A 23,821-nucleotide genomic window follows, 5' to 3' on the forward strand; every position below is an offset into this window, starting at 1 on the left:
CCCGTGTCTGCGTAGGTTTCCTCCGGGTGCTCCGGTTTCCTCCCACAAGTCCCGAAAGACGTGCTGTTAGGTGGATTGGACATTCTGAATTCTCCCTCAGTGTACCCCAACAGGCGCCGGAATGTGGCGACTAGGGGATTTTCACAGTAACTTCATTGCAGTGTTAATGTAAGCCTACTTGTGACACTAATAAGGATTATTTTACTGTTTATTATTGTTATGAAAGGCGCTATGGAAATGCAGGTCTTATTTCCAATCTATAAGTGGTTAGCCCCTCCAGTTTATTATTGACACTTGGGGGGATTTTCCAGCCGTTCCAGCAACTTCTTCCTGTCCCGTCGACGGCAAAGCCTGGATCCGATGGAAAATCCCACTAACAAGTGGCGAAATTCTCCGTAATCGGCGCGATGTCTGCCGACCGGCGCCCAAAACGGCGCAAATCAGTCCGGCATCGCGCCGCCCCAAAGGCGCGGAATCCTCCGCATCTTGACCATCCTAGCCCTAACCTTGAGGGGCTAGGCCCGCGCCGGGGGGGGGAGCCCGCCAACCGCCGTGATTCCCGACCCCGCCGAATCTCCGCTGCCGGAGAATTCGGCAACCGGCGGGGGCGGGATTCACGCCAGCCCCCGGCAATTCTCCGACCCGGCGGGGGGTCGGAGAATCTCGCCCAAGGTCCGGACTAGGTGATGCCGCAGCTGCCAAGAGAACAGAGGGAGAATTGATTGCAGGTGATCAAGGATCCTAATTTGTTCTAAATGCATAAAACGAAAGCTTTCGATGCAGGAAACACAAACCAAGTTTTCACAATGCTGGTGTGCAGCGAATAATAATCAATGTCAGTGGGTTTCTTAATTTGGACCTTGAATATAAAACCGCAGCACAAAATCAGCCTGCCCTCACCGTGGATGTCAGGAGCAGGTGGTGTGGCACTTCTTCAGAAACAATTAATTTTTAAAATTACATTCATTCTCAAAATGAAGATATTGCTGTCAGGACCAGCCCTCATTGGCCAACAGCAGCTGGTCTGAACTTTTTAGAAGTTTGATACAAGCGATGAGGGACTTTGCAGGATAATTAATCTTCAACCACGTTTGGTGTCCAACTGGGGCGGGGTTCTCCATCGGCCGAGGCCAAACTCGGGAATCGCGATTGGCGGAGAATCCCGATTCTCCGCCACCTCGACAGCGGCGTCAATGCGTTCCGGAACGCACGTACAGTAAACACCGTTTGTATGTGATTAGCGGGCCCGGCCCGGGATTCACCGGGGCCTCCGCGATTCTGCGCCGCCCCGATGGGCCGAGTTCCCGATGGCCGCTTCACTTGGGCTGTTAAAAATCTTCAAACCGGCTGAGGGAGGGAGGAGGGAGGACAGGGAGAGGAGCGGCTGGGTGCTGCCAGGTCAGACACTAGCCATGCTGGGGGGGGGCGGGGGGGGGGGGGGGGGTGACGGGAGAACAGGCCGAGTGGCCGGCGTGACCCCCCCACGGGACTGGGGCGGTGCCCAGCCAGGGACCACCAATGTATTAACCTTCAGTGCAGCCACCTTGCGGCACACCCCACTAACCACCCACCTTGGCCCCTGGTTCTGCGGAGTGACACCGGCTGTATGGCTGCCCATATCCTGCCCCCCCCCCCACACACCCGACCACCAAACTGGCCACCGCCTGCCAGCAGGGCATCACGCGGCCCACTCAAGGGCAACGGCCACAGTAGCCCCTACAGAGCTCCAGGTGGGGTCTGCGGAGCGTACCTTGGCAAGGGCAGCACCAACCAATGATACCCCTGGCGCCAGGGCCAGAGGCCCCCATGGTGCCGGGCTACAACACAGCCAAGGCGGAGACGGGGGGGCATGCAGCAGCAGAGCCGCATTGCGCGCGGGGGTACGCACCACGCTAGCATGTCAGCCTTTCACCCCCTGAAGACAATGGATATTGGAATTCAACCAGCAATGGGGGCCTTCCTGCTGGTCGCCGCAGCCCTGAGCTGCTCGAGGAGGATGAAGCTGCAGCAGCGGAGCGGGCAGCATTGGAGCGGGCAGCATTGGAGCGGGCAGCATTGGAGCGGGCAGCATTGGAGCGGGCAGCATTGGAGCAGGCAGCATTGGAGCGGGCAGCATTGGAGCGGGCAGCATTGGAGCAGGCAGTAGCGGAGCGGGCAGCATTGGAGCGGGCAGCATTGGAGCGGGCAGCATCGGAGCAGGCAGTAGCGGAGCGGGCAGCATTGGAGCGGGCAGCATTGGAGCGGGCAGCATTGGAGCTGGCAGTAGCGGAGCGGGCAGCATTGGAGCGGACAGCATTGGTGCGGGCAGCATTGGAGCGGGCAGCATTGGAGCGGGCAGCAGCGGAGCGGGCAGCATTGGAGCGGGCAGCAGCGGAGCGGGCAGCGTTGGAGCGGGCAGCAGCAGAGCGGGCAGCATTGGAGCAGGCAGCATTGGAGCGGGCAGCATTGGAGCGGGCAGCAGCGCAGCAGGTAGCAGAGGAACAGGAGGCAGCTGCCCAAGATGGAGAGCGAGCCGCCCAACAGGCCGAGGAGGAAGAGGCACCGCATGAGGCCTCGTGTGTCCCGGCACCGCCTGGCATTCGAGGTCCTGCCGGACCGGGCACGCAGTCGGACACTCCGGCTGAGCAGAGAGACAGAGCGACACATCCGCCAGATCATGGCACATCTGGCACCGCGGGGGAATGGGGGAGAACACCCATCTCTGGTCACCATAAGGTGACGGTCGCTCTGGACCTTTACACCGCGGGGTCCTTCCATTCGCCGAATGGGAACCTGGGGCGCGATTCTCCGACCCCGCACCGGGTCAGAGGATCGCCGGGGGATGGCGTGAATCCCGCCCCCGCCGTGTCGCGAATTCTCCGCCACCGGAGATTCGTCGGGGGCGGGAATCGCGCCTCTCCAGTCGCCGGGAATCCCCCGGCGATTCTCCGGCCCGCGATGGGCCGAAGTCCCGTCGCTGTCAACCCTCTCCCGCCGGCGTGGATTAAACCACCTCTCTTACCGGCGGGACAAGGCGGCGTGGGCGGGCTCCGGGGCCCTGGGGGGGGGGGGGCGCGGGGCGATCTGGCCCCGGGGGGTGCCCCCACGGTGGCCTGGCCCATGATCGGGGCCCACCGATCCGCGGGTGGGCCTGTGCCGTGGGGGCACTCTTTTCCTTCCGCCTTCGCCACGGTCTCTACTATGGTGGAGGCGGAAGAGACCCCCTCCCCTGCGCATGCGCGGGGATGCCGTGAGCGGCCGCTGACGCTCCCGCGCATGCGCCGCCCGGCAAAGTCATTTCCGCGCCAGCTGGCGGGGCGGAAATCACTCCGGCGCGGGCCTAGCCCCTCAAGGTGAGGGCCCGGACCCTCAAGATGTGGAGAATTCCGCACCTTTGGGGCGACGCGAAAGCCGGACTGATTCGCGCCGTTTTTGGCGCCGGTCGGCAGACATCGCGCCGATTACGGAGAATCCCGCCCCTGATCGGGATCTCACAGACCTCGGTGTTCAGGTCCATCCGCATTGTCACGGAGGCCTGATATGCCTGTTCGGTAGAATACATCCACTTCAATGTGGACCGAGCCCACCAGGATGCCCGGGCAGTGGGGTTCGCTGCCATTGCCAGGGTGCCCCGTGGCCAGGTGGTGATCGACAGGATACATGTCACCCTACACGCACCTGCGGATAACAGGCTGCTCTACACAAGCCAAAAGCGGCTCCACTGGAGGAATGTGCAGCTGGCCTGTGATGCCCGGGCAGTGTGTACAACACCTTCATCCTGCCACACGCGGTGATTGCTGACACGTTCGCGATGCCGTCACGGCTGGGCAGTTGGCTCCTGGGTGACAGAGATTATCCGCTGTGGTCGTGGCTGATGACACCGAGACCCGCTACAACTCCGCACAGACAGTGACCCAAGCCGGGAATCGAACCTGTGACCCTGGAGCTGTGAAGCAGCAGTGCTAACCATTGTGCTACTGTGTCGCCCGTTCTCCCCGTGTCTGCGTGGGTTTCCTCCGGGTGCTCCGGTTTCCTCCCACAAGTCCCGAAAGACGTGCTGTTGGGTGAATTGGACATTCTGAATTCTCCCTCAGTGTACCCGAACAGGCGCCGGAGTGTGGCGACTAGGGGCTTTTCACAGTAACTTCATTGCAGTGTTAGTGTAAGCCTACTCGTGACAATAAAGATTATTAATTATTATTATTATTTGGGCCGTGTAATCTCCTGAACTGGAAGCTCATGGAATCACACTGGCAGACAAAAGCCAAGGTCTTGATGATAAGCTTCCCAAACAACAACAAACTGTTCACAAGGGACCCGCCCACTCCCCCCCCCACTCCCCCCCACTCCCCCCCCACTCTCCCCCTGCCCACTCCCCCCCACTCTCCCCCTGCCCACTCCCCCCCCACCACCCCGCCCACTCCCACCCACCCCCTCGCCCACTCCCCCCTGCCCACTCCCACCCGCCCACTCCCCCGCCCACAACCCCACTCCCCCCGCCCACTCCCACCACCCCGCCCACTCCCACCCACCCCCTCGCCCACTCCCCCCTGCCCACTCCCACCCGCCCACTCCCCCGCCCACAACCCCACTCCCCCCGCCCACTCCCACCCCCCCGCCCACTCCCCCCGCCCACTCCCCCCCCCGCTCACTCCCACTCCCCCACCCCCCCCTGCTCACTCCCCCCCCCCTCCCCCCCACCCACTCCCCCCCCTCCCCCCCCCCCCCCCGCTCACCCCCCCCCCCCCCTCCCACTCCCCCTCCCCCCCACCCACTCCCCCGTAGGATTTCTATCAGGCGCAGAGAATGAAATTTGTTCCTTTGGTTTAGTTTAAGAAAATAAAGATTAAAATAGCGAGCAGGCATTGAACCGGCCAATGACTCCCTCTGACTGTGTTACCTAGCAATGGAATCAGTTCTGCAAATACAAATATTGTGCAAACTAAAGAGTCAGCTCTCTGGGTAATGGCACAGTCTGCCTGTCTCTCTGTGTCTCTCTGTCTCTCTCCCTGTCTCTCTCTGTGTCTCTGTCTCTCTCTCTGCCTCGCTCTCTCTCTCTGTGTCTCTCTGTCTCTCTCCCTGTCTCTCTCTGTGTCTCTGTCTCTCTCTCTGCCTCGCTCTCTCTCTCTGTCTCTCTCTCTGCCTCTCTGTGTCTCTGTGTGTCTCTCTCTCCCTGTCTCTCTCTCTGCCTCTCTGTCTCTCTCTCTCTCTCCCTGTCTCTCTCTGTGTCTCCCTGTCTCTCTCTCTCCCTGTCTCTCTCTCTGCCTCTCTGTCTCTCTCTCTCTCTCCCTGTCTCTCTCTGTGTCTCCCTGTCTCTCTCTCTCCCTGTCTCTCTCTCTGCCTCTCTGTCTCTCTCTCTCTCTCCCTGTCTCTCTCTGTGTCTCCCTGTCTCTCTCTCTCCCTGTCTCTCTCTCTCTCTGTGTCTCCCTGTCTCTCTCTCTCCCTGTCTCTCTCTCTGCCTCTCTGTCTCTCTCTCTCTCCCTGTCTCTCTCTGTGTCTCCCTGTCTCTCTCTCTCTCCCTGTCTCTCTCTCTGCCTCTCTGTCTCTCTCTCTCCCTGCCTCTCTCTCTGCCTCCCTGTCTCTCTCTCTCTCCCTGTCTCTCTCTGTGTCTCCCTGTCTCTCTCTCTGCCTCTCTGTCTCTCTCTCTCTCCCTGTCTCTCTCTCTGCCTCTCTGTCTCTCTCTCTCTCCCTGTCTCTCTCTCTCTGCCTCTCTGTCTCTCTCTCTCTCCCTGTCTCTCTCTCTGCCTCTCTGTCTCTCTCTCTCTCCCTGTCTCTCTCTGTGTCTCCCTGTCTCTCTCTCTGCCTCTCTGTCTCTCTCTCTCTCCCTGTCTCTCTCTCTGCCTCTCTGTCTCTCTCTCTCTCCCTGTCTCTCTCTCTCTGCCTCTCTGTCTCTCTCTCTCTCCCTGTCTCTCTCTCTCTGCCTCTCTGTCTCTCTCTCTCTCCCTGTCTCTCTCTCTCTGCCTCTCTGTCTCTCTCTCTCTCCCTGTCTCTCTCTCTGCCTCTGTCTCTCTCTCTCTCCCTGTCTCTCTCTCTCTGCCTCTCTCTCTCTCTCTCTCTCCCTGTCTCTCTCTCTGCCTCTCTGTCTCTCTCTCTCTCTCCCTGTCTCTCTCTCTGCCTCTCTGTCTCTCTCTCTCTCTCCCTGTCTCTCTCTGTGTCTCCCTGTCTCTCTCTCTCCCTGTCTCTCTCTCTCTCTGTGTCTCCCTGTCTCTCTCTCTCCCTGTCTCTCTCTCTGCCTCTCTGTCTCTCTCTCTCTCCCTGTCTCTCTCTGTGTCTCCCTGTCTCTCTCTCTCTCCCTGTCTCTCTCTCTGCCTCTCTGTCTCTCTCTCTCCCTGCCTCTCTCTCTGCCTCCCTGTCTCTCTCTCTCTCCCTGTCTCTCTCTGTGTCTCCCTGTCTCTCTCTCTGCCTCTCTGTCTCTCTCTCTCTCCCTGTCTCTCTCTCTGCCTCTCTGTCTCTCTCTCTCTCCCTGTCTCTCTCTCTCTGCCTCTCTGTCTCTCTCTCTCTCCCTGTCTCTCTCTCTGCCTCTCTGTCTCTCTCTCTCTCCCTGTCTCTCTCTGTGTCTCCCTGTCTCTCTCTCTGCCTCTCTGTCTCTCTCTCTCTCCCTGTCTCTCTCTCTGCCTCTCTGTCTCTCTCTCTCTCCCTGTCTCTCTCTCTCTGCCTCTCTGTCTCTCTCTCTCTCCCTGTCTCTCTCTCTCTGCCTCTCTGTCTCTCTCTCTCTCCCTGTCTCTCTCTCTCTGCCTCTCTGTCTCTCTCTCTCTCCCTGTCTCTCTCTCTGCCTCTGTCTCTCTCTCTCTCCCTGTCTCTCTCTCTCTCTGCCTCTGTCTCTCTCTCTCTCTCTGCCTCTCTCTCACTGTCTGTTTCTCTCTCTCTCACACACTTCTCATTATTCTTTTCTATCTCTACTAAATACGGGCTGACTGAATGACCTCTTTCTGTTCTTTACTATTGATTCTTTCCCTGTGTGATCCACATTTCCACTCCCCTCTGTGAGACCGAGTGCTTCCCGGAATCGTTCTGGGCTCTCCAACTGGAGAAACCAATTTCTCTCCATCGACCCTCCTGAATCTGTTCTAACATGTTAAACAACGTAATCAGATCATCCTTCAATCTTCTAAATTGCAGGGATTACAAGGATTACAATATATTATTTCTCCTCATTATTTAACTCTTTTGGCGCTGCTGCCATTCTGTCGGATCCGTTCTGTGAACCCCCTGGGGCAGGGCCCAGAACCCCCTGGGCAGGGCCCAGAACCCCCTGGGCAGGGCCCAGGACTGAACCCAGTTACTCCAGGTGAGGCCTGACCAAGACTCTGTGTGACTGAGTCACCATTCAACATTCCGTTGGCCTCTTCGATAACAACAGGAAATACAGGAAGTGCTGAGTGGGTCTGTCAGCACCTGTGGAGAGGGGAGACATCTGCAAATTTGGATAAACAATTCTCCCTCCCTTCATCCAAGTGGCACATCGATAAAGTGGAAAGTCAAGGGCCGGATTTCTCTGACACTGGGGCTATGTCCCCGCGCTCGCGTGAAAACGGGCGCGAATCACTCAGGACTTTCCTGGCGAGAGTCCAGAGTGACTCTCTGTTTTGCAGGGGGCTGGCAGGGCCCCGGAGGAGTCCTCGTAACTCCGCCTGCCAATACGGGGCCCTGCACCTCCGGTCGGGAGTCCGCGCAACATGGAGGACCCACACCGCGGGCCGACAATATAGGCCCCCCCCAGATCTCGCGCGCCCACCGATCGGTGGCTCCCGATCGCAAACCTGGACGCGCCCCCGCCCCCCCCCCCCCCCTCCAGTGACAGATCCCCCCGCCCCCCACCCGGGTGGCTGCGGATTGAGTGTGCAGCCGCCACTCCCGGGTAGAGCCATGATTGAACCACATCAGCGGTAACCCGGCCATGGTCGGCGGAGAATCTTGTCTGCGGGGGTGGGGACCTCTTTCAATGGCCCCCGACCGGCGCCTCGTCGATCGCGCGCGACTGCCGCCGACTCTCCGAGGAGGATGGCGTCGGACCCGATCACGGGACGGGTGCCCCATTCTCCGCCCCCGTGCCGAGCGCGATTGCGACGCGGGGTCTGGGAGAATCCCGGCTCGGGGGCGGGATTCTCCGACCCCCCCCCCGCCGGGTCGGAGAATCGCCGGGGGCTGGCGTGAATCCCGCCCCTGGCGGGTGCCGAATTCTCCGGCACCGGATATTCGGCGGGGGCGGGAATCGCACCGCGCCGGTTGGCGGCCCCCCCCCCCCCCGCGATTCTCCGGCCCGGATGGGCCGAAGTCCCGCCGCTAGAATGCCTGTCCCGCCGGCGTAGATTAAACCACCTACCTTACCGGCGGGACAAGGCGGCGCGGGCGGGCTCCTGGGTTCTGGGGGGGGGCGCGGGGCGATGTGGCCCCGGGGGGTGCCCCCACGGTGGCCTGGCCCGCGATCGGGGCCCACCGATCCGCGGGCGGGCCTGTGCCGTGGGGGCACTCTTTTCCTTCCGGGGTTTCCTTCTCCCCACTGCGCATGCGCGGGAAACTGTCAGCGGCCGCTAACGCTCCCGCGCATGTGCCGCCCGGAGATGTCATTTCCGCGCCAGCTGGCGGGGCAACAAAGGTCTTTTCCGCCAGCTGGCGGGGCGGAAATCCCTCCGGCGCGGGCCTAGCCCCTCAAGGTTGGGGCTTGGCCCCCCCAAGATGCGGAGTATTCCGCACCTTTGGGGCGGCGCGATGCCCGACTGATTTGCGCCATTTTGGGCGCCAGTCGGCAGACATCGCCCCACCCTCCCTCTCTAATTCCTGGCTCAGGTCCCCCACTGTGGGGCTGGGCAATGCAGCTCTTTAACCCCAAAACAAGAGTTTTAAAGAGTCGAGCGCGGTTATTTGATGGATATTGGAAAAATCGGGCAGTGCATGTAACTCTCTGACTTCCTGCATTTATATAGCACCTTTCATTCCTGCAGGATGTCCCAAAGTGCTTCGCCGTCAAATGAAATACTTTTTTGAAGTGTAGCTGCTGTCGTAATTCAGGAGAAACAACAGCCTATTTAAACACAGCACGATCCCAGAAACCAGATCATTTGATTTCTTGTGATGCTGATTGCCGAATAAATATCAGGCAGAAGAGCAGGGACAGTGTGGTAGTCTGTGTAGAGGTATTACGGTACCTGGTAATGCTGGAACACCTTTGGTAGATATTGTCTGTTTCCTATTGGTAAAGCTGTATGGTAGTTCCGCCCTGCTAGGCGGGGTATAAGAGCCCGTGCCGCCCCAGCAGCCTCCTTTCCCTCCCTGAGCTGCTGGGGGAAACATTTAGCTTATTAAAGCCTTCAGTTGGACTACAACCTCGCTTTAGTGGTCATTTATCGTGCATCAGACAGCTCCCCTACTCTCCCACAAATTAATGCCAAGATGTATTTTACAATCACCCGGGAACGCAGAAGAAGCCTTGGTTTAATGCCTTTCCAAAAGGAAACACCTCAACAACACAGCACTCCCACATCATTAAACTGGGAGTGGCGCTAGATTTATCATTGGAAAACTACTCACTACTGTGCGTAATTATATATTACGAATAGAGGTGCGTAATCTACTGGAAATGAGAAGGTATTGGTAATATTTTACACATACACGACCTTGGCTATCGTTAATTAATAAACGTGATTTGGAAATTGACTTGTTCACTGCATTACAATCGGCACAGAATCATGTGTGCATCAGTTTGAATTACAAGATCCCATTGCATAACCTTGTCACCAAGTGCTATCTATTACAGCAGCACTAACATTCCACTATCGCACTGCACTCTCAGTGAGTTACATTTAAAACACTTGCTCTTCATATTCGTGCTGTACCTGTCCTGGGAGTATTTGATGGGGACAGTGTAGAGGGAGCTTTACTCTGTATCTAACCCCGTGCTGTACCTGTCCTGGGAGTGTTTGATGGGGACAGTGTAGAGGGAGCTTTAATCTGTATCTAACCCCGTGCTGTACCTGTCCTGGGAGTGTTTGATGGGGACAGTGTAGAGGGAGCTTTACTCTGTATCTAACCCCGTGCTGTACCTGCCCTGGGAGTGTTTGATGGGGACAGTGTAGAGGGAGCTTTACTCTGTATCTCACCCCGTGCTGTACCTGTCCTGGGAGTGTTTGATGGGGACAGTGTAGAGGGAGCTTTACTCTGTATCTCACCCCGTGCTGTACCTGTCCTGGGAGTGTTTGATGGGGACAGTGTAGAGGGAGCTTTACTCTGTATCTAACCCCGTGCTGTACCTGTCCTGGGAGTGTTTGATGGGGACAGTGTAGAGGGAGCTTTACTCTGTATCTAACCCCGTGCTGTACCTGTCCTGGGAGTGTTTGATGGGGACAGTGTAGAGGGAGCTTTAATCTGTATCTAACCCCGTGCTGTACCTGTCCTGGGAGTGTTTGATGGGGACAGTGTAGAGGGAGCTTTACTCTGTATCTAACCCCGTGCTGTACCTGTCCTGGGAGTGTTTGATGGGGACAGTGTAGAGGGAGCTTTACTCTGTATCTAACCCCGTGCTGTACCTGTCCTGGGAGTGTTTGATGGGGACAGTGTAGAGGGAGCTTTACTCTGTATCTAACCCCGTGCTGTACCTGTCCTGGGAGTGTTTGATGGGGACAGTGTAGAGGGAGCTTTACTCTGTATCTAACCCCGTGCTGTACCTGTCCTGGGAGTGTTTGATGGGGACAGTGTAGAGGGAGCTTTACTCTGTATCTAACCCCGTGCTGTACCTGTCCTGGGAGTGTTTGATGGGGACAGTGTAGAGGGAGCTTTACTCTGTATCTAACCCCGTGCTGTACCTGTCCTGGGAGTGTTTGATGGGGACAGTGTAGAGGGAGCTTTACTCTGTATCTAACCCCGTGCTGTACCTGTCCTGGGTGTGTTTGATGGGGACAGTGTAGAGGGAGCTTTACTCTGTGTAGCGCACAAAGACTCCGTGAGACGAATAGAGTGAAGTCGATGAGGCTTTATTAAGCGTGTCTGTTACCCCGCAGCTCGATAGTAGAATGGCCTGCGGGGGAGGACTCCGGCTTCTTATACTCCGCCTTCAGGGCGGAGCTAGAGGTCAACGGCCAACCAGGACCCGGGATCTGTCAGCCAATGACATTAGGGCTTCCAGTCCCACATGACCCCTAATACATACTACCACATTCACCCCTTGTCAAAAATGAACCCGGCGGGGTGATGCTTCGCATGGTGGTAAGGGTTTACAGGGCTGGTCCTGGGAGGAAAACATTCACATGGCGATACAGTATGTACAATTTTGTCCTGTTTCAACTATTTACAGAAGGTATCAGGAGAAAAGCAAAATGTTCTTGTGAAAAGTCCATATATTGATTTAGATCGACGCCACGAGTCGGTCGGGCGGTCTGGTCGTCCGTGTCGATCGCCTCGGCCCCGGTGGTGGTGGTGGTGCTTGTACCGGTGTTGTCGTCTCCGGGAGCCTTACGGTTTCAGCTTGGGCTTTATTCTTGGTCGGGCCTGAGGGGAGGGGAACCGATCCTCCTGGGAAGGGGGCGGTCGCGGGGTGCGGCGGTGGCAGGAAGGGGGGGGGTTGGGTGAATGGTGTCGGGGGGGTGTGTGTGTTGCCAGCGGGTGCCAGATCCCGCAGGGAGACCGTGTCCTGTCGGCCGTCGGGGTACTCCACGTAAGCGTACTGCGGGTTCGCGTGGAGGAGGTGAACCCTTTCGACCAACGGGTCCGCCTTGTGTGCCAGCACATGCTTTCGGAGCAAGGTGGGTCCTGGGGCCGCCAGCCAGGTCGGCAGCAACGTTCCAGAGGAGGCCCTCCTAGGGAAGACAAGGAGACGCTCATGAGGCGTTTGATTAGTGCTCGTACATAATAGCGACCGGATGGCGTGGAGAGCGTCCGGGGGGACCTCCTGCCACCGTGAAACTGGGAGGTCCCTGGACTGTAGGGCCAGTAGGACGGTCTTCCAGACCGTGCCGTTCTCCCTCTCTACTTGCCCGTTCCCCCGGGGGTTGTAGCTGGTCGTCCTGCTTGAGGCTATGACCTTGCTGAGCAGGAACTGGCGCAGCTCGTCACTCATGAAAGAGGACCCCCCTGTCGCTGTGGACGTATGCGGGGCAACCGAACAGTGTGAAGATGGTGTTCAGGGCTTTAATGACTGTGGCCGCGGTCATGTCGGAGCAGGGAATGGCGAATGGGAAGCGGGAGTATTCGTCCACCACATTAAGGAAGTATGTGTTGCGGTCGGTGGAGGGGAGGGGCCCTTTGAAATCCAGACTAAGGCGTTCAAAGGGGCGGGAAGCCTTAATCAGGTGCGCAACATCCGGCCTGAAAAAATGCGGTTTGCATTCCGCGCAGATGTAGCAGTCCCTTGTGACTGTACGGACCTCCTCTAAAGAGTATGGGAGGTTGCGGGACTTGATAAAGTGGAAAAACCGAGTGACCCCCGGGTGGCAGAGGTCCTCGTGGAGGGTTTGGAGGCGGTTAATTTGTGCGTTGGCACATGTGCCGCGGGATAGGGCATCGGACGGCTCGTTCAGCTTTCCGGGACGATACAAGATCTCGTAGTTGAAGGTGGAGAGCTCGATCCTCCACCTTAAGATCTTGTCGTTTTTGATTTTGCCCCGCAGTGCATTATCGAACATGAAGGCTACCGACCGTTGGTCGGTGAGGAGAGTGAATCTCCTGCCGGCCAGGTAATGCCTCAATGTCGCACCGCTTCCACTATGGCTTGGGCTTCCTTTTCCACTGAGGAGTGGCGGATTTCTGAAGTGTGGAGGGTTTGGGAGAAAAAGGCCACGGGTCTGCCCGCTTGGTTAAGGGTGGCCGCTAGAGCTACATCGGAGGCGTCGCTCTCGACCTGGAAGGGGAGGGACTCGTCGATGGCGCGCATCGTGGCCTTTGCAATATCCGCTTTGATGCGGCTGAAGGCCTGGCGGGCCTCTGTCGACAGAGGGAAGGTCGTGGTCTGTATTAGGGGGCGGGCCTTGTCTGCGTACTGGGGGACCCACTGGGCGTAGTATGAAAAAAACCCCAGGCAGCGTTTCAGGGCTTTTGAGCAGTGCGGGAGGGGAAATTCCATGAGGGCGCGCATACGTTCGGGGTCGGGGCCTATTATCCCATTGCACACTACGTAGCCCAGAATGGCTAGCCGGTTGGTGCTAAAAACGCACTTGTCCTCGTTGTACGTGAGGTTCAAGGCTTTGGCGGTCTGGAGGAATTTTTGGAGGTTGGCGTCGTGGTCCTGCTGGTCGTGGCCGCAGATGGTTACATTGTCGAGATACGGGAACGTGGCCCGTAACCCATGTTGATCAACCATTCGGTCCATCTCTCGTTGGAAGACCGAGACCCCGTTTGTGACGCCAAATGGGACCCTTAGGAAATGGTATAATCGCCCGTCTGCCTCGAAGGCTGTGTACTTGCGGTCACTTGGGCGGATGGGGAGCTGATGGTAGGCGGACTTGAGGTCCACGGTGGAGAAGACTTTATATTGGCAATCCGATTGACCATGTTGGATATGCGGGGGAGAGGGTACGCGTCTAGTTGTGTGTACCTGTTGATGGTCTGGCTATAGTCAATGACCATCCTTTGTTTCTCCCCTGTCTTCACTACTACCACCTGTGCTCTCCAGGGACTATTGCTGGCCTGGATTATGCCTTCCTTTAGTAGCCGCTGGACTTCGGACCGAATGAAGGTCCGGTCCTGGGCGCTGTACCGTCTGCTCCTAGTGGCGACGGGTTTGCAATCCGGGGTGAGGTTCGCAAACAAGGACGAGGGTTGCACCTTGAGGGTTGCGAGGCCGCAGATAGTGAGTGGGGGTATTGGGCCGCCGAATTTGAACGTAAGGCTCTGTAGATTGCACTGGAAATCTAATCCCAGTAATGTGGGGGCGCAGAGTTGGGGAAGGACGTGTAGTTTGTAGTTTTTGAACTCCCTCCCCTGCACCGTTAGGGTCACTGTGCAGAAACCTTGGATTTGTACGGAGTGGGATCCTGCAGCTAGGGAAATCTTTTGTGCGCTGGGATAGGTGGTCAAGGAACAGCGTCTTACCGTTTCGGGGTGTATAAAGCTCTCCGTGCTCCCGGAGTCGACGAGGCATGGTGTCTCGTGCCCGTTTATTAGCACCGTTGTCGTCGTCGTCTGGAGTGTCCGGGGCCGAGCTTGATCGAGCGTAATTGAAGCAAGACGTGGTTGTAGTAGTGGAGCGTCTGCCTCGAACCCCGTGGAGCCGTCGACACTGGGGTCCGTTGTTGCCGTCCAAGATGGCGTCGGGGATGAACAAAATGGCTGCCCCCATACATCGCACATGGCTGGGGGGTCACAAGATGGCGGCGGGGGTGGACAAAATGGCCACCCCCACGCGTCGTACAGGTCTGGGGTGGTCCAAGATGGCGGCGCCCTTCCTCCCCTCATGGTGGCCGGGACCCAAAATGGCGGCGTCTGCGGGTCGCACATGGGGCGCTGGGGGGGTTGGGGAGCGTTAGGACCGCGCGGGGCTCCCTCATCTCTGGGGACAGCGGTGGTCGGGACCCAAATTGGTAGCGCCGGCGGGTCATACGTGGGGACGGGTGGGGGGTTGGGGAGCGTAAGCGGCGTGCAGGGCTCCCTGTTCTCCCGGGACCGCGGTGGTCGGGACCCAGAGCGGCTGCGCCTGTGGGTCGTACATGGGGCGCTGGGGGGGTTGGGGAGCGTAAGCGGCTTGCAGGGCTCCCTGTTCTCCCGGGACAGCGGCGACCTCGCGGGACCGGCACACGACCACGAAATGGCCCTTTTTCCCGCAGCTCTTGCAGATTGCTGCGCGGGCCGGGCAGCGCTGCCGGGGGTGTTTCGCCTGGCCGCAGAAATAGCAGCGGGCGCCCCGGTGCAACTTGGCGTTTGGACCGCGCAAGCCTGTGGGGTGTCCGGGGTGGGGGGGTGGGTTTGTCGCGACGGGTACGTACGGAGCCCAATGGGCTGCCGCGCAGTCGGGGCCGTAGGCGCGGGTATTACGCGCGGCCACGTCTAGAGAGGCTGCTAGGGCCCGTGCCTCTGAGAGTCCTAGCGACTCTTTTTCTAAAAGTCTTTGGCGGATTTGGGAGGAATTAATACCTGCCACAAAAGCATTGCGCATTAACATGTCCGTGTGTTCATTTGCGTTCACCGACGGGCAGCTGCAGGCTCGTCCCAAAATCAGCAGCGCGGCGTAGAACTCGTCCATCGATTCTCCGGGAGCTTGCCGTCTCGTCGCGAGCTGGTAGCGAGCGTAGATCTGGTTAACTGGGCGGACGTAGAGACTTTTCAGTGCTGCGAACGCCGTCTGGAAATCCTCCGCGTCTTCGATGAGGGAGAAAATCTCCGTGCTCACCCTCGAGTGCAGGACCTGTAGTTTTTGGTCTTCTGTCACCCGGCCGGTGGCCGTTCTGAGGTAGGCCTCAAAACAAGTCTGCCAGTGCTTGAAGGCTGCTGCCGCGTTCACTGCGTGGGGGCTGATCCTCAGGCATTCCGGGATGATCCTGAGCTCCATAGTCCTTTTTAGGCACGCTTAATAAATTGTAGCGCACAAAGACTCCGTGAGACGAATGGATTGAAGTCGATGAGGCTTTATTAAGCGTGTCTGTTCCCCCGCAGCTCGATAGTAGAATGGCCTGCGGGGGAGGACTCCGGCTTCTTAAACTCGAGGTCAACGGCCAACCAGGACCCGGGATCTGTCAGCCAATGACATTAGGGCTTCCAGTCCCACATGACCCCTAATACATACTACCACACTCTGTATCTAACCCCGTGCTGTACCTGTCCTGGGAGTGTTTGATGGGGGCAGTGCAGAGGGAGCTTTACTCTGTATCTAACCCCGTGCTGTACCTGTCCTGGGAGTGTTTGATGGGGACAGTGTACAGGGAGCTTTACTCTGTATCTAACCCTGTGCTGTACCTGACCTCGGAGTGTTTGATGGGGACAGTGTAGAGGGAGCTTTACTGTGTATCTAACCCCATGCTGTACCTGTCCTGGGTATGTTTGATGGGGACAGTGTAGAGGGAGCTTTACTCTGTATCTAACCCCGTGTTGTACCTGTCCTGGGAGTGTTTGATGGGGACAGTGCAGAGGGAGCTTTACTCTGTATCTAACCCCGTGCTGTACCTGTCCTGGGAGTGTTTGATGGGGACAGTGTAGAGGGAGCTTTACTCTGTATCTAACCCCGTGCTGTACCTGTCCTGGGAGTGTTTGATGGGGACAGTGTAGAGGGAGCTTTACTCTGTATCTAACCCCGTGCTGTACCTGCCCTGGGAGTGTTTGATGGGGACAGTGTAGAGGGAGCTTTACTCTGTATCTAACCCCGTGCTGTACCTGTCCTGGGAGTGTTTGATGGGGACAGTGTACAGGGAGCTTTACTCTGTATCTAACCCTGTGCTGTACCTGACCTCGGAGTGTTTGATGGGGACAGTGTAGAGGGAGCTTTACTGTGTATCTAACCCCATGCTGTACCTGTCCTGGGTATGTTTGATGGGGACAGTGTAGAGGGAGCTTTACTCTGTATCTAACCCCGTGTTGTACCTGTCCTGGGAGTGTTTGATGGGGACAGTGCAGAGGGAGCTTTACTCTGTATCTAACCCCGTGCTGTACCTGTCCTGGGAGTGTTTGATGGGGACAGTGTAGAGGGAGCTTTACTCTGTATCTAACCCCGTGCTGTACCTGTCCTGGGAGTGTTTGATGGGGACAGTGTAGAGGGAGCTTTACTCTGTATCTAACCCCGTGCTGTACCTGCCCTGGGAGTGTTTGATGGGGACAGTGTAGAGGGAGCTTTACTCTGTATCTAACCCCGTGCTGTATCTGTCCTGGGAGTGTTTGATGGGGACAGTGCAGAGGGAGCTTTACTCTGTATCTAACCCGTGCTGTACCTGTCCTGGGAGTGTTTGATGGGGACAGTGTAGAGGGAGCTTTACTCTGTATCTAACCCCGTGCTGTACCTGTCCTGGGAGTGTTTGATGGGGACAGTGTAGAGGGAGCTTTACTCTGTATCTAACCCCGTGCTGTACCTGTCCTGGGAGTGTTTGATGGGGACAGTGTAGAGGGAGCTTTACTCTGTATCTAACCCCGTGCTGTACCTGTCCTGGGAGTGTTTGATGGGGACAGTGTAGAGGGAGCTTGACTCTGTATCTAACCCCGTGCTGTACCTGCCCTGGGAGTGTTTGATGGGGACAGTGTAGAGGGAGCTTTACTCTGTATCTAACCCCTGTTGTGTTTGGTCTTCTATACTTGTAAAGGAATCCACCAAACACCTAGACATGTCCAAACCAGGATCTTTATTGAATCACACATGGTAAGATAGCGATCTGTTACAAAGCAAGTTATCTTTGTACTCCTCTGAAACTACACGGAGCATGACTGTTCACCCAGTGCTTTGACAAAGAGTCATTGGACTCGAAACGTCAGCTCTTTTCTCTCCCTACAGTTACTGCCAGACTTGCTGAGATTTCCCAGCATTTATTCAACTGTTCAGCCATAAGTCTTACTGCCATCTCCTACAACCATCTGGTGATGGCCAGATGTGTCTCCACTTGCACGGTAGCATAGTTGCTTCACAGCTCCAGGGTCCCGGGTTCGATTCCCGGCTTGGGTCACTGTCTGTGTGGAGTCTGCACGTTCTCCCCGTGTCTGCATGGGTTTCCTCCGGGTGCTCCGGTTTCCTCCCACAAGTCCCGAAAGACGTGCTGTTAGGTGAATTGGACATTCTGAATTCTCCCTCTGTGTACCTGAACAGGCGCTGGAATGTGGCGACTAGGGGCTTTTCACAGTAACTTCATTGCAGTGTTAATGTAAGCCTACTTGGGACAATAACAAATATTATTACATTATAATTATATATGGGAGTCCCTGGTCACATGACCACAGTCTCGAGACCGCATGGTGTGGCTGCACTGCCACCTACTGGTTGTAGATTGCACACCATTCATCTATGATATTATCGAATCATAGAAGTTTACAGCATGGAAACAGGCCCTTCGGCCCAACCAGTCCATGCCACCCAGTTTTTACCATTAAGCTAGTCCCAGTTGCCCGCACTTGGCCCATAACCCTCTGTACCCATCTTACCCATGTAACTATCTAAATGCTTTTTAAAAGACACAATTGTACCCGCCTCTACTACTACCTCTGGCAGCCCATTCCAGACACTCACTACCCTCTGAGTGAAGAAATTGCCCCTCTGGGCCCTTCTGAAACTCTCCCCTCTCACCTTAAACCTATGCCCTCTAGTTTTAGACTCCCCTACCTTTGGGAAAAGATGTTGACTATCTACCTTATCTATGCCCCTCATTATTTTATAGACCTCTATAAGATCACCCCTAAGCCTCCTACGCTCCAGGGGAAAAAGTCCCAGTCTATCCAGCCTCTCCTTATAACTCAAACCATCAAGTCCCGGCAACATCCTAGTAAATCTTTTCTGCACTCTTTCCAGTTTAATAATATCCTTTCTATAATAGGGTGACCAGAACTGCACACAGTATTCCAAGTGTGGCCGTACCAATGTCTTGTACAACTTCAACAAGACGTCCCAACTCCTGTATTCAATGTTCTGACCAATGAAACCAAGCATGCCGAATGCCTTCTTCACCACCCTGTCCACCTGCGACTCCACCTTCAAGGAGCTATGAACCTGTACTCCTAGATCTTTTTGTTCTATAACTCTCCCCAACGCCATACCCTTAACTGAGTAGGTCCTGGCCTGATTCGATCTGCCAAAATGCATCACCTCACATTTATCTAAATTAAACTCCATCTGCCATTCGTCGGCCCACTGGCCTAATTGATCAAGATCCCGTTGCAATCCTAGATAACCTTCTTCACTATCCATATCGCCATTAGGCAGAACACCACATCCCATACTGTACCTGTCCTGGGAGTGTTTGATGGGGACAGTGTAGAGGGTGCTTTACTCTATATCTAACCCCGTGCTGTACCTGTCCTGGGAGTGTTTGATGGGGACAGTGTAGAGGGAGCTTTACTCTGTATCTAACCCCGTGCTGTACCTGTCCTGCGAGTGTTTGATGGGGACATCATCGAGGGAGCTTTACTCTGTATCTAACCCCGTACTGTACCTGTCCTGGGAGTGTTTGATGGGGACAGTGTAGAGGGAGCTTTACTCTGTATCTAACCCTGTGCTGTACCTGTCCTGGGAGTGTTTGATGGGGACAGTGTAGAGGGAGCTTTACTCTGTATCTAACACGTGCTGTACCTGTCCTGGGAGTGTTTGATGGGGACAGTGTAGAGGGAGCTTTACTCTGTATCTAACCCCGTGCTGTACCTGTCCTGGGAATGTTATACCAATGCAATTTCAATATGTTGAAGAATATTTGAAATTTATAAATCAAAACACTTTGCTCACCCCAAAATTCCACTCACAGAGAAGAGAAAAATTACCAAATACTGACGTATTGAAATGAGATGATGGTGAAGATTTTACATCATTTACATTTGAAGTAATGACTGTGACCTTTCACATTAACGCACGAGGGACATGGTTCCTCAGTGTTACGTATCATTGAATAAAAACTCCTCCCACAGTGCAGCACTCCCTCAGTACTGACCCTCTGACAGTGCAGCACTCCCTCAGTACTGACCCTCTGACAGTGCAGCACTCCCTCAGTACTGACCCTCTGACAGTGCAGCACTCCCTCAGTACTGACCCTCTGACAGTGCAGCACTCCCTCAGTACTGACCCTCTGACAGTGCAGCACTCCCTCAGTACTGACCCTCTGACAGTGCAGCACTCCCTCAGTACTGACCCTCTGACAGTGCAGCACTCCCTCAGTACTGACCCTCTGACAGTGCAGCACTCCCTCAGTACTGACCCTCTGACAGTGCAGCACTCCCTCAGTACTGACCCTCTGACAGTGCGGCACTCCTTCAGTACTGACCCTCTGACAGTGCAGCACTCCCTCAATACTGACCCTCTGACAGTGCGGCACTCCCTCAGTACTGACCCTCTGACAGTGCAGTACTCCCTCAGTACTGACCCTCTGACAGTGCGGCACTCCCTCAGTCCTGACCCTTTGACAGTGCGGCACTCCCTCAGTACTGACCCCCTGACAGTGCAGCACTCCCTCAGTACTGACCCTCTGACAGTGCAGCACTCCCTCAGTACTGACCCTCTGACAGTGCGGCACTCCCTCAGTACTGACCCTTTGACAGTGCGGCACTCCCTCAGTACTGAACCTCTGACAGTGCAGCGCTCCCTCAGTACTGACCATCTGACAGTGCAGCGCTCCCTCAGTACTGACCCTTTGACAGTGCGGCACTCCCTCAGTACTGATCCTCTGACATTGCGGCACTCCCTCAGTACTGACCCTCTGACAGTGCGGCACTCTCTCAGTACTGACCCTCTGACAGTGCGGCGCTCCCTCAGTACTGATCCTCTGACAGTGCGGCACTCCCTGAGTACTGACCCTCTGACAGTGCAGCGCTCCCTCAGTACTGACCCTCTGACGGTGCGGCACTCCCTCAGTACTGACCCTCTGACAGTGCGGCACTCCCTCAGTACTGACCCTCTGACAGTGCGGCGCTCCCTCAGTACTGACCCTCTGACAGTGCGGCACTCCCTGAGTACTGACCCTCTGACAGTGCAGCGCTCCCTCAGTACTGACCCTCTGACGGTGCGGCACTCCCTCAGTACTGACCCTCTGACAGTGCGGCACTCCCTCAGTATTGACCCCCTGACAGTGCAGCATTCCCTCAGTCTGGTATTACGGTAAGGCCCCTGTACTACAGGTACGGGGGTAGATCCCTGCCTGATGGCTCCGCCCAGTAGGCGGAGTATAAATGTGTGTGCTCACCGAGCTGCAGCCATTTCGGCAGCAGCTGTAGGAGGCCACACAGCTCTGCATCACAAAGCCTCGATTACTCTCTACTCTCGTCTCGTTGTAATTGATAGTGCATCAATTTATGAAGCAGAGATATTACGGCGATGGACCTACGCATCAAGCCAGATCTCCTGCAGCTGCACCCTCAAGCAGACAACGCCACGTCGGCCTTCGACCACTGGCTAGCTCGCTTTAAAGCCTACATCGGATCATAGAATTTACAGTGCAGAAGGAGGCCATTCAGCCCATCGAGCTTGCACCGGCCCTTGGAAAGAGCACCCCCATTTAAGCCCAGAACTCCACCCCATACCCGTAACCCAGCAACCCCACCCAACCCCTTTGGACACTATGGGGGAATTTATCACGGCCAATCCACCTAACCTGCACATCTTTGGACTGTGGGAGGAAACCGGAGCACCCGGAGGAAACCCACGCACACACGGGGAGAACGTGCAGACTCCGCACAGACAGTGACCCAAGCCGGGAATCGAACCTGGGACCCTGGAGCTGTGAAGCGACTGTGCTAACCACTGTGCTACCGTTCCGCCCTAAATCCACCCCGGATCAGCGACAGAACCACCCTCAGAGGCACAGAAACTCCTGATCCTGTACACACGGTTGAGCTCCGATATTTTTCTTCTTATCCGGGACGCGCCCAACTACACTGAGGCCATGGCGCTTCTGAAAAGCTACACATGGCCGATCAACACACTCTACGCCAGGCACCTCCTGTCCACGTGGCACCAACTCCCCGGTGAGTCATTGGACGATTTCGGGCGTGCCCTGCACGCCCCGGCGAGGAACGCGATTGCTAGGCAGTTTCGGCCGTTCAGCATTCCGAACTCCTAATCAGGGACACTTTCGTTACGGGCATAGGGTCGGCGTACATCCGCCAGCGCCTCTTAGAAGGGGGTACGCTCGACCTCGCGGCGATCAAAAAACTGCGACATCACTAACGGTCGCCTCCCGTAATGTACAAGCGTACGCCCCCCGACCGCACAGCACCCCCCTCATGGACGTTGTGGGCCCCACCAGCGACCGCCCCCAGCCAACCCCAAGCCTGCGTCACGCGGCAGCCAGCCAACCCCGGGGGGCCCAAGTGCTACTTCTACGGGCAGACAAAACACCCCCGGCAGCGCTGCCCGGCACGGAGCGCAATCTGCAATGCCTGCGGGAAGAAGGGACACTTCGCTGCGGTGTGCCAGGCCCGGTCGATCGCCGGTGTAACCAGCCCCATTGTTCCTGCACCCCCCACGTGCGACCCGTGGGCGCCGCCATCTTCCCCCCATCAGACCACTTGCGGCCCGTAGGCTCCGCCATCTTTAACGCTACCATCTTCGGCGCCATTTTGGACGGCGCCTCAGGACCCCTGCTCGTCGGGCATGTCACCGGGACCACGACCGCCACCGACCACCCCGGGGCCCACCAACACTAGCCGCAGCTCGCCTCCATCATGCTCGGCCAGACCCGGCCACACAACCTCGCAACCGCGACAACGACGGTGAAAGTCGATGGCCACAAGTTATTTTGCCTTCTCGACTCCGGGAGCACGGAGAGCTTCATTCACCCCGATACGGTAAGGCGCTGCTCCCTCGCGGTGCACCCCGTTACCCAACAAATCTCCCTGGCCTCTGGATCCACTCCGTGGAGATCCGGGGATACTGCATCGCCACCCTCACCGTCCAGGACGTTCAGCAACTTCCGGCTCTACGTCCTCCCCAACCTCTGCGCTGCCTTGCTACTTGGCCTGGACTTCCAGTGCAACCCCCAAAGTCTGACCCTTAAATTCGGCACAGTGCCGGGTCTTCACTCCAGTGGACCTAAAATCTGTCTACCACCAGCTCCCCATCCGCAAGGCGGATCGCCAATATACGCCGTTCGAAGCTGACGGCCGCCTTTACCACTTCTTAGGGTTCCCTTCGGCATCACTACTGGGGTCTCGGTCTTCCAACGGGAGATGGACCGAATGGTTCACTGGTACGGACTGCGGGCCACCTTCCCGTACCTGTATAAAGCCACCATCTGCGGCCACGACCAGCAGGACCACGACGCTAACCTTTTCAAATTCCTCCACACCGCCAAACTCCTGAACCTAACGTACAACAAGGAGAAGTGCGTGTTCAGCACCAACCGCTTAGCCATCCTCGGCTATGTTGCGCAAAATGGAGTTCCAGGGCCCGATCCTGACCGCATGCGCCCCATCATGGATCTCCCCCTCCCCCACTGCCCCAAGGCCCTCAAACGATGCCTGGGGTTCTTCTCCTATTATGCCCAGTGGGTCCCTAACTCTGCGGACAAGGCCCGCCCACTCATCCACTCCACCAGTTTCCCACTGACAACCGAGGCTCACCAGGCCTTCAACCGTATCAAGGCCGACATCTCCAAGGCCGCGATGCACGCGGTCGACGAGACGATCGCCTTCCAAGTCGAGAGCGAAGCATCAGAGGTCGCTCTGGCCGCCATCCTCAACCAGGCAGGCAGGCCCGTGGCATTCTTTTCCCGCACCCTCCATGCCACACAATTTGGCACTCCTCCTTCGAAAAGGAGGCCCAAGCGATCGTTGAAGCTGTGCGGCACTGGAGGCATTACCCAGCCGGCAGGAGATTCACTCTCCTCACTGACCAACGGTCGGTAGCTTTCATGTTTAACACACAGCGGGGTAAGATCAAAAATGATAAGATCTTGAGGTGGAGGATCGAGCTCTCCACCCACAATTACGAGATTTTGTATCGACCCGGTAAGCTCAACGAGCCCCCGATGCCCTGTCCCGAGGTACATGTGCCAGCGCACAAGTGGACCGACTCCGGACCCTGCACGACGATCTCTGTCACCCAGGGGTCACCCACTTTTATCACTTCATTAAGGCCTGCAACCTGCCCTACTCCATCGAGGAAGTCAGGGCTGTCACCAGAGACTGTCAGGTCTGCGCGGAGTGTAAACCGCACTTCTACCGGCCAGACCGTGCGTGCCTGGTGAAGGCCTCCCGCCCCTTTGAACGCCTCAGCGTGGACTTCAAAGGGCCCCTCCCCTCCACCGACCGC

This window comes from Scyliorhinus torazame, chromosome 13 (genome assembly GCF_047496885.1).
Source record: "Scyliorhinus torazame isolate Kashiwa2021f chromosome 13, sScyTor2.1, whole genome shotgun sequence".
Taxonomy (NCBI): domain Eukaryota; kingdom Metazoa; phylum Chordata; class Chondrichthyes; order Carcharhiniformes; family Scyliorhinidae; genus Scyliorhinus; species Scyliorhinus torazame.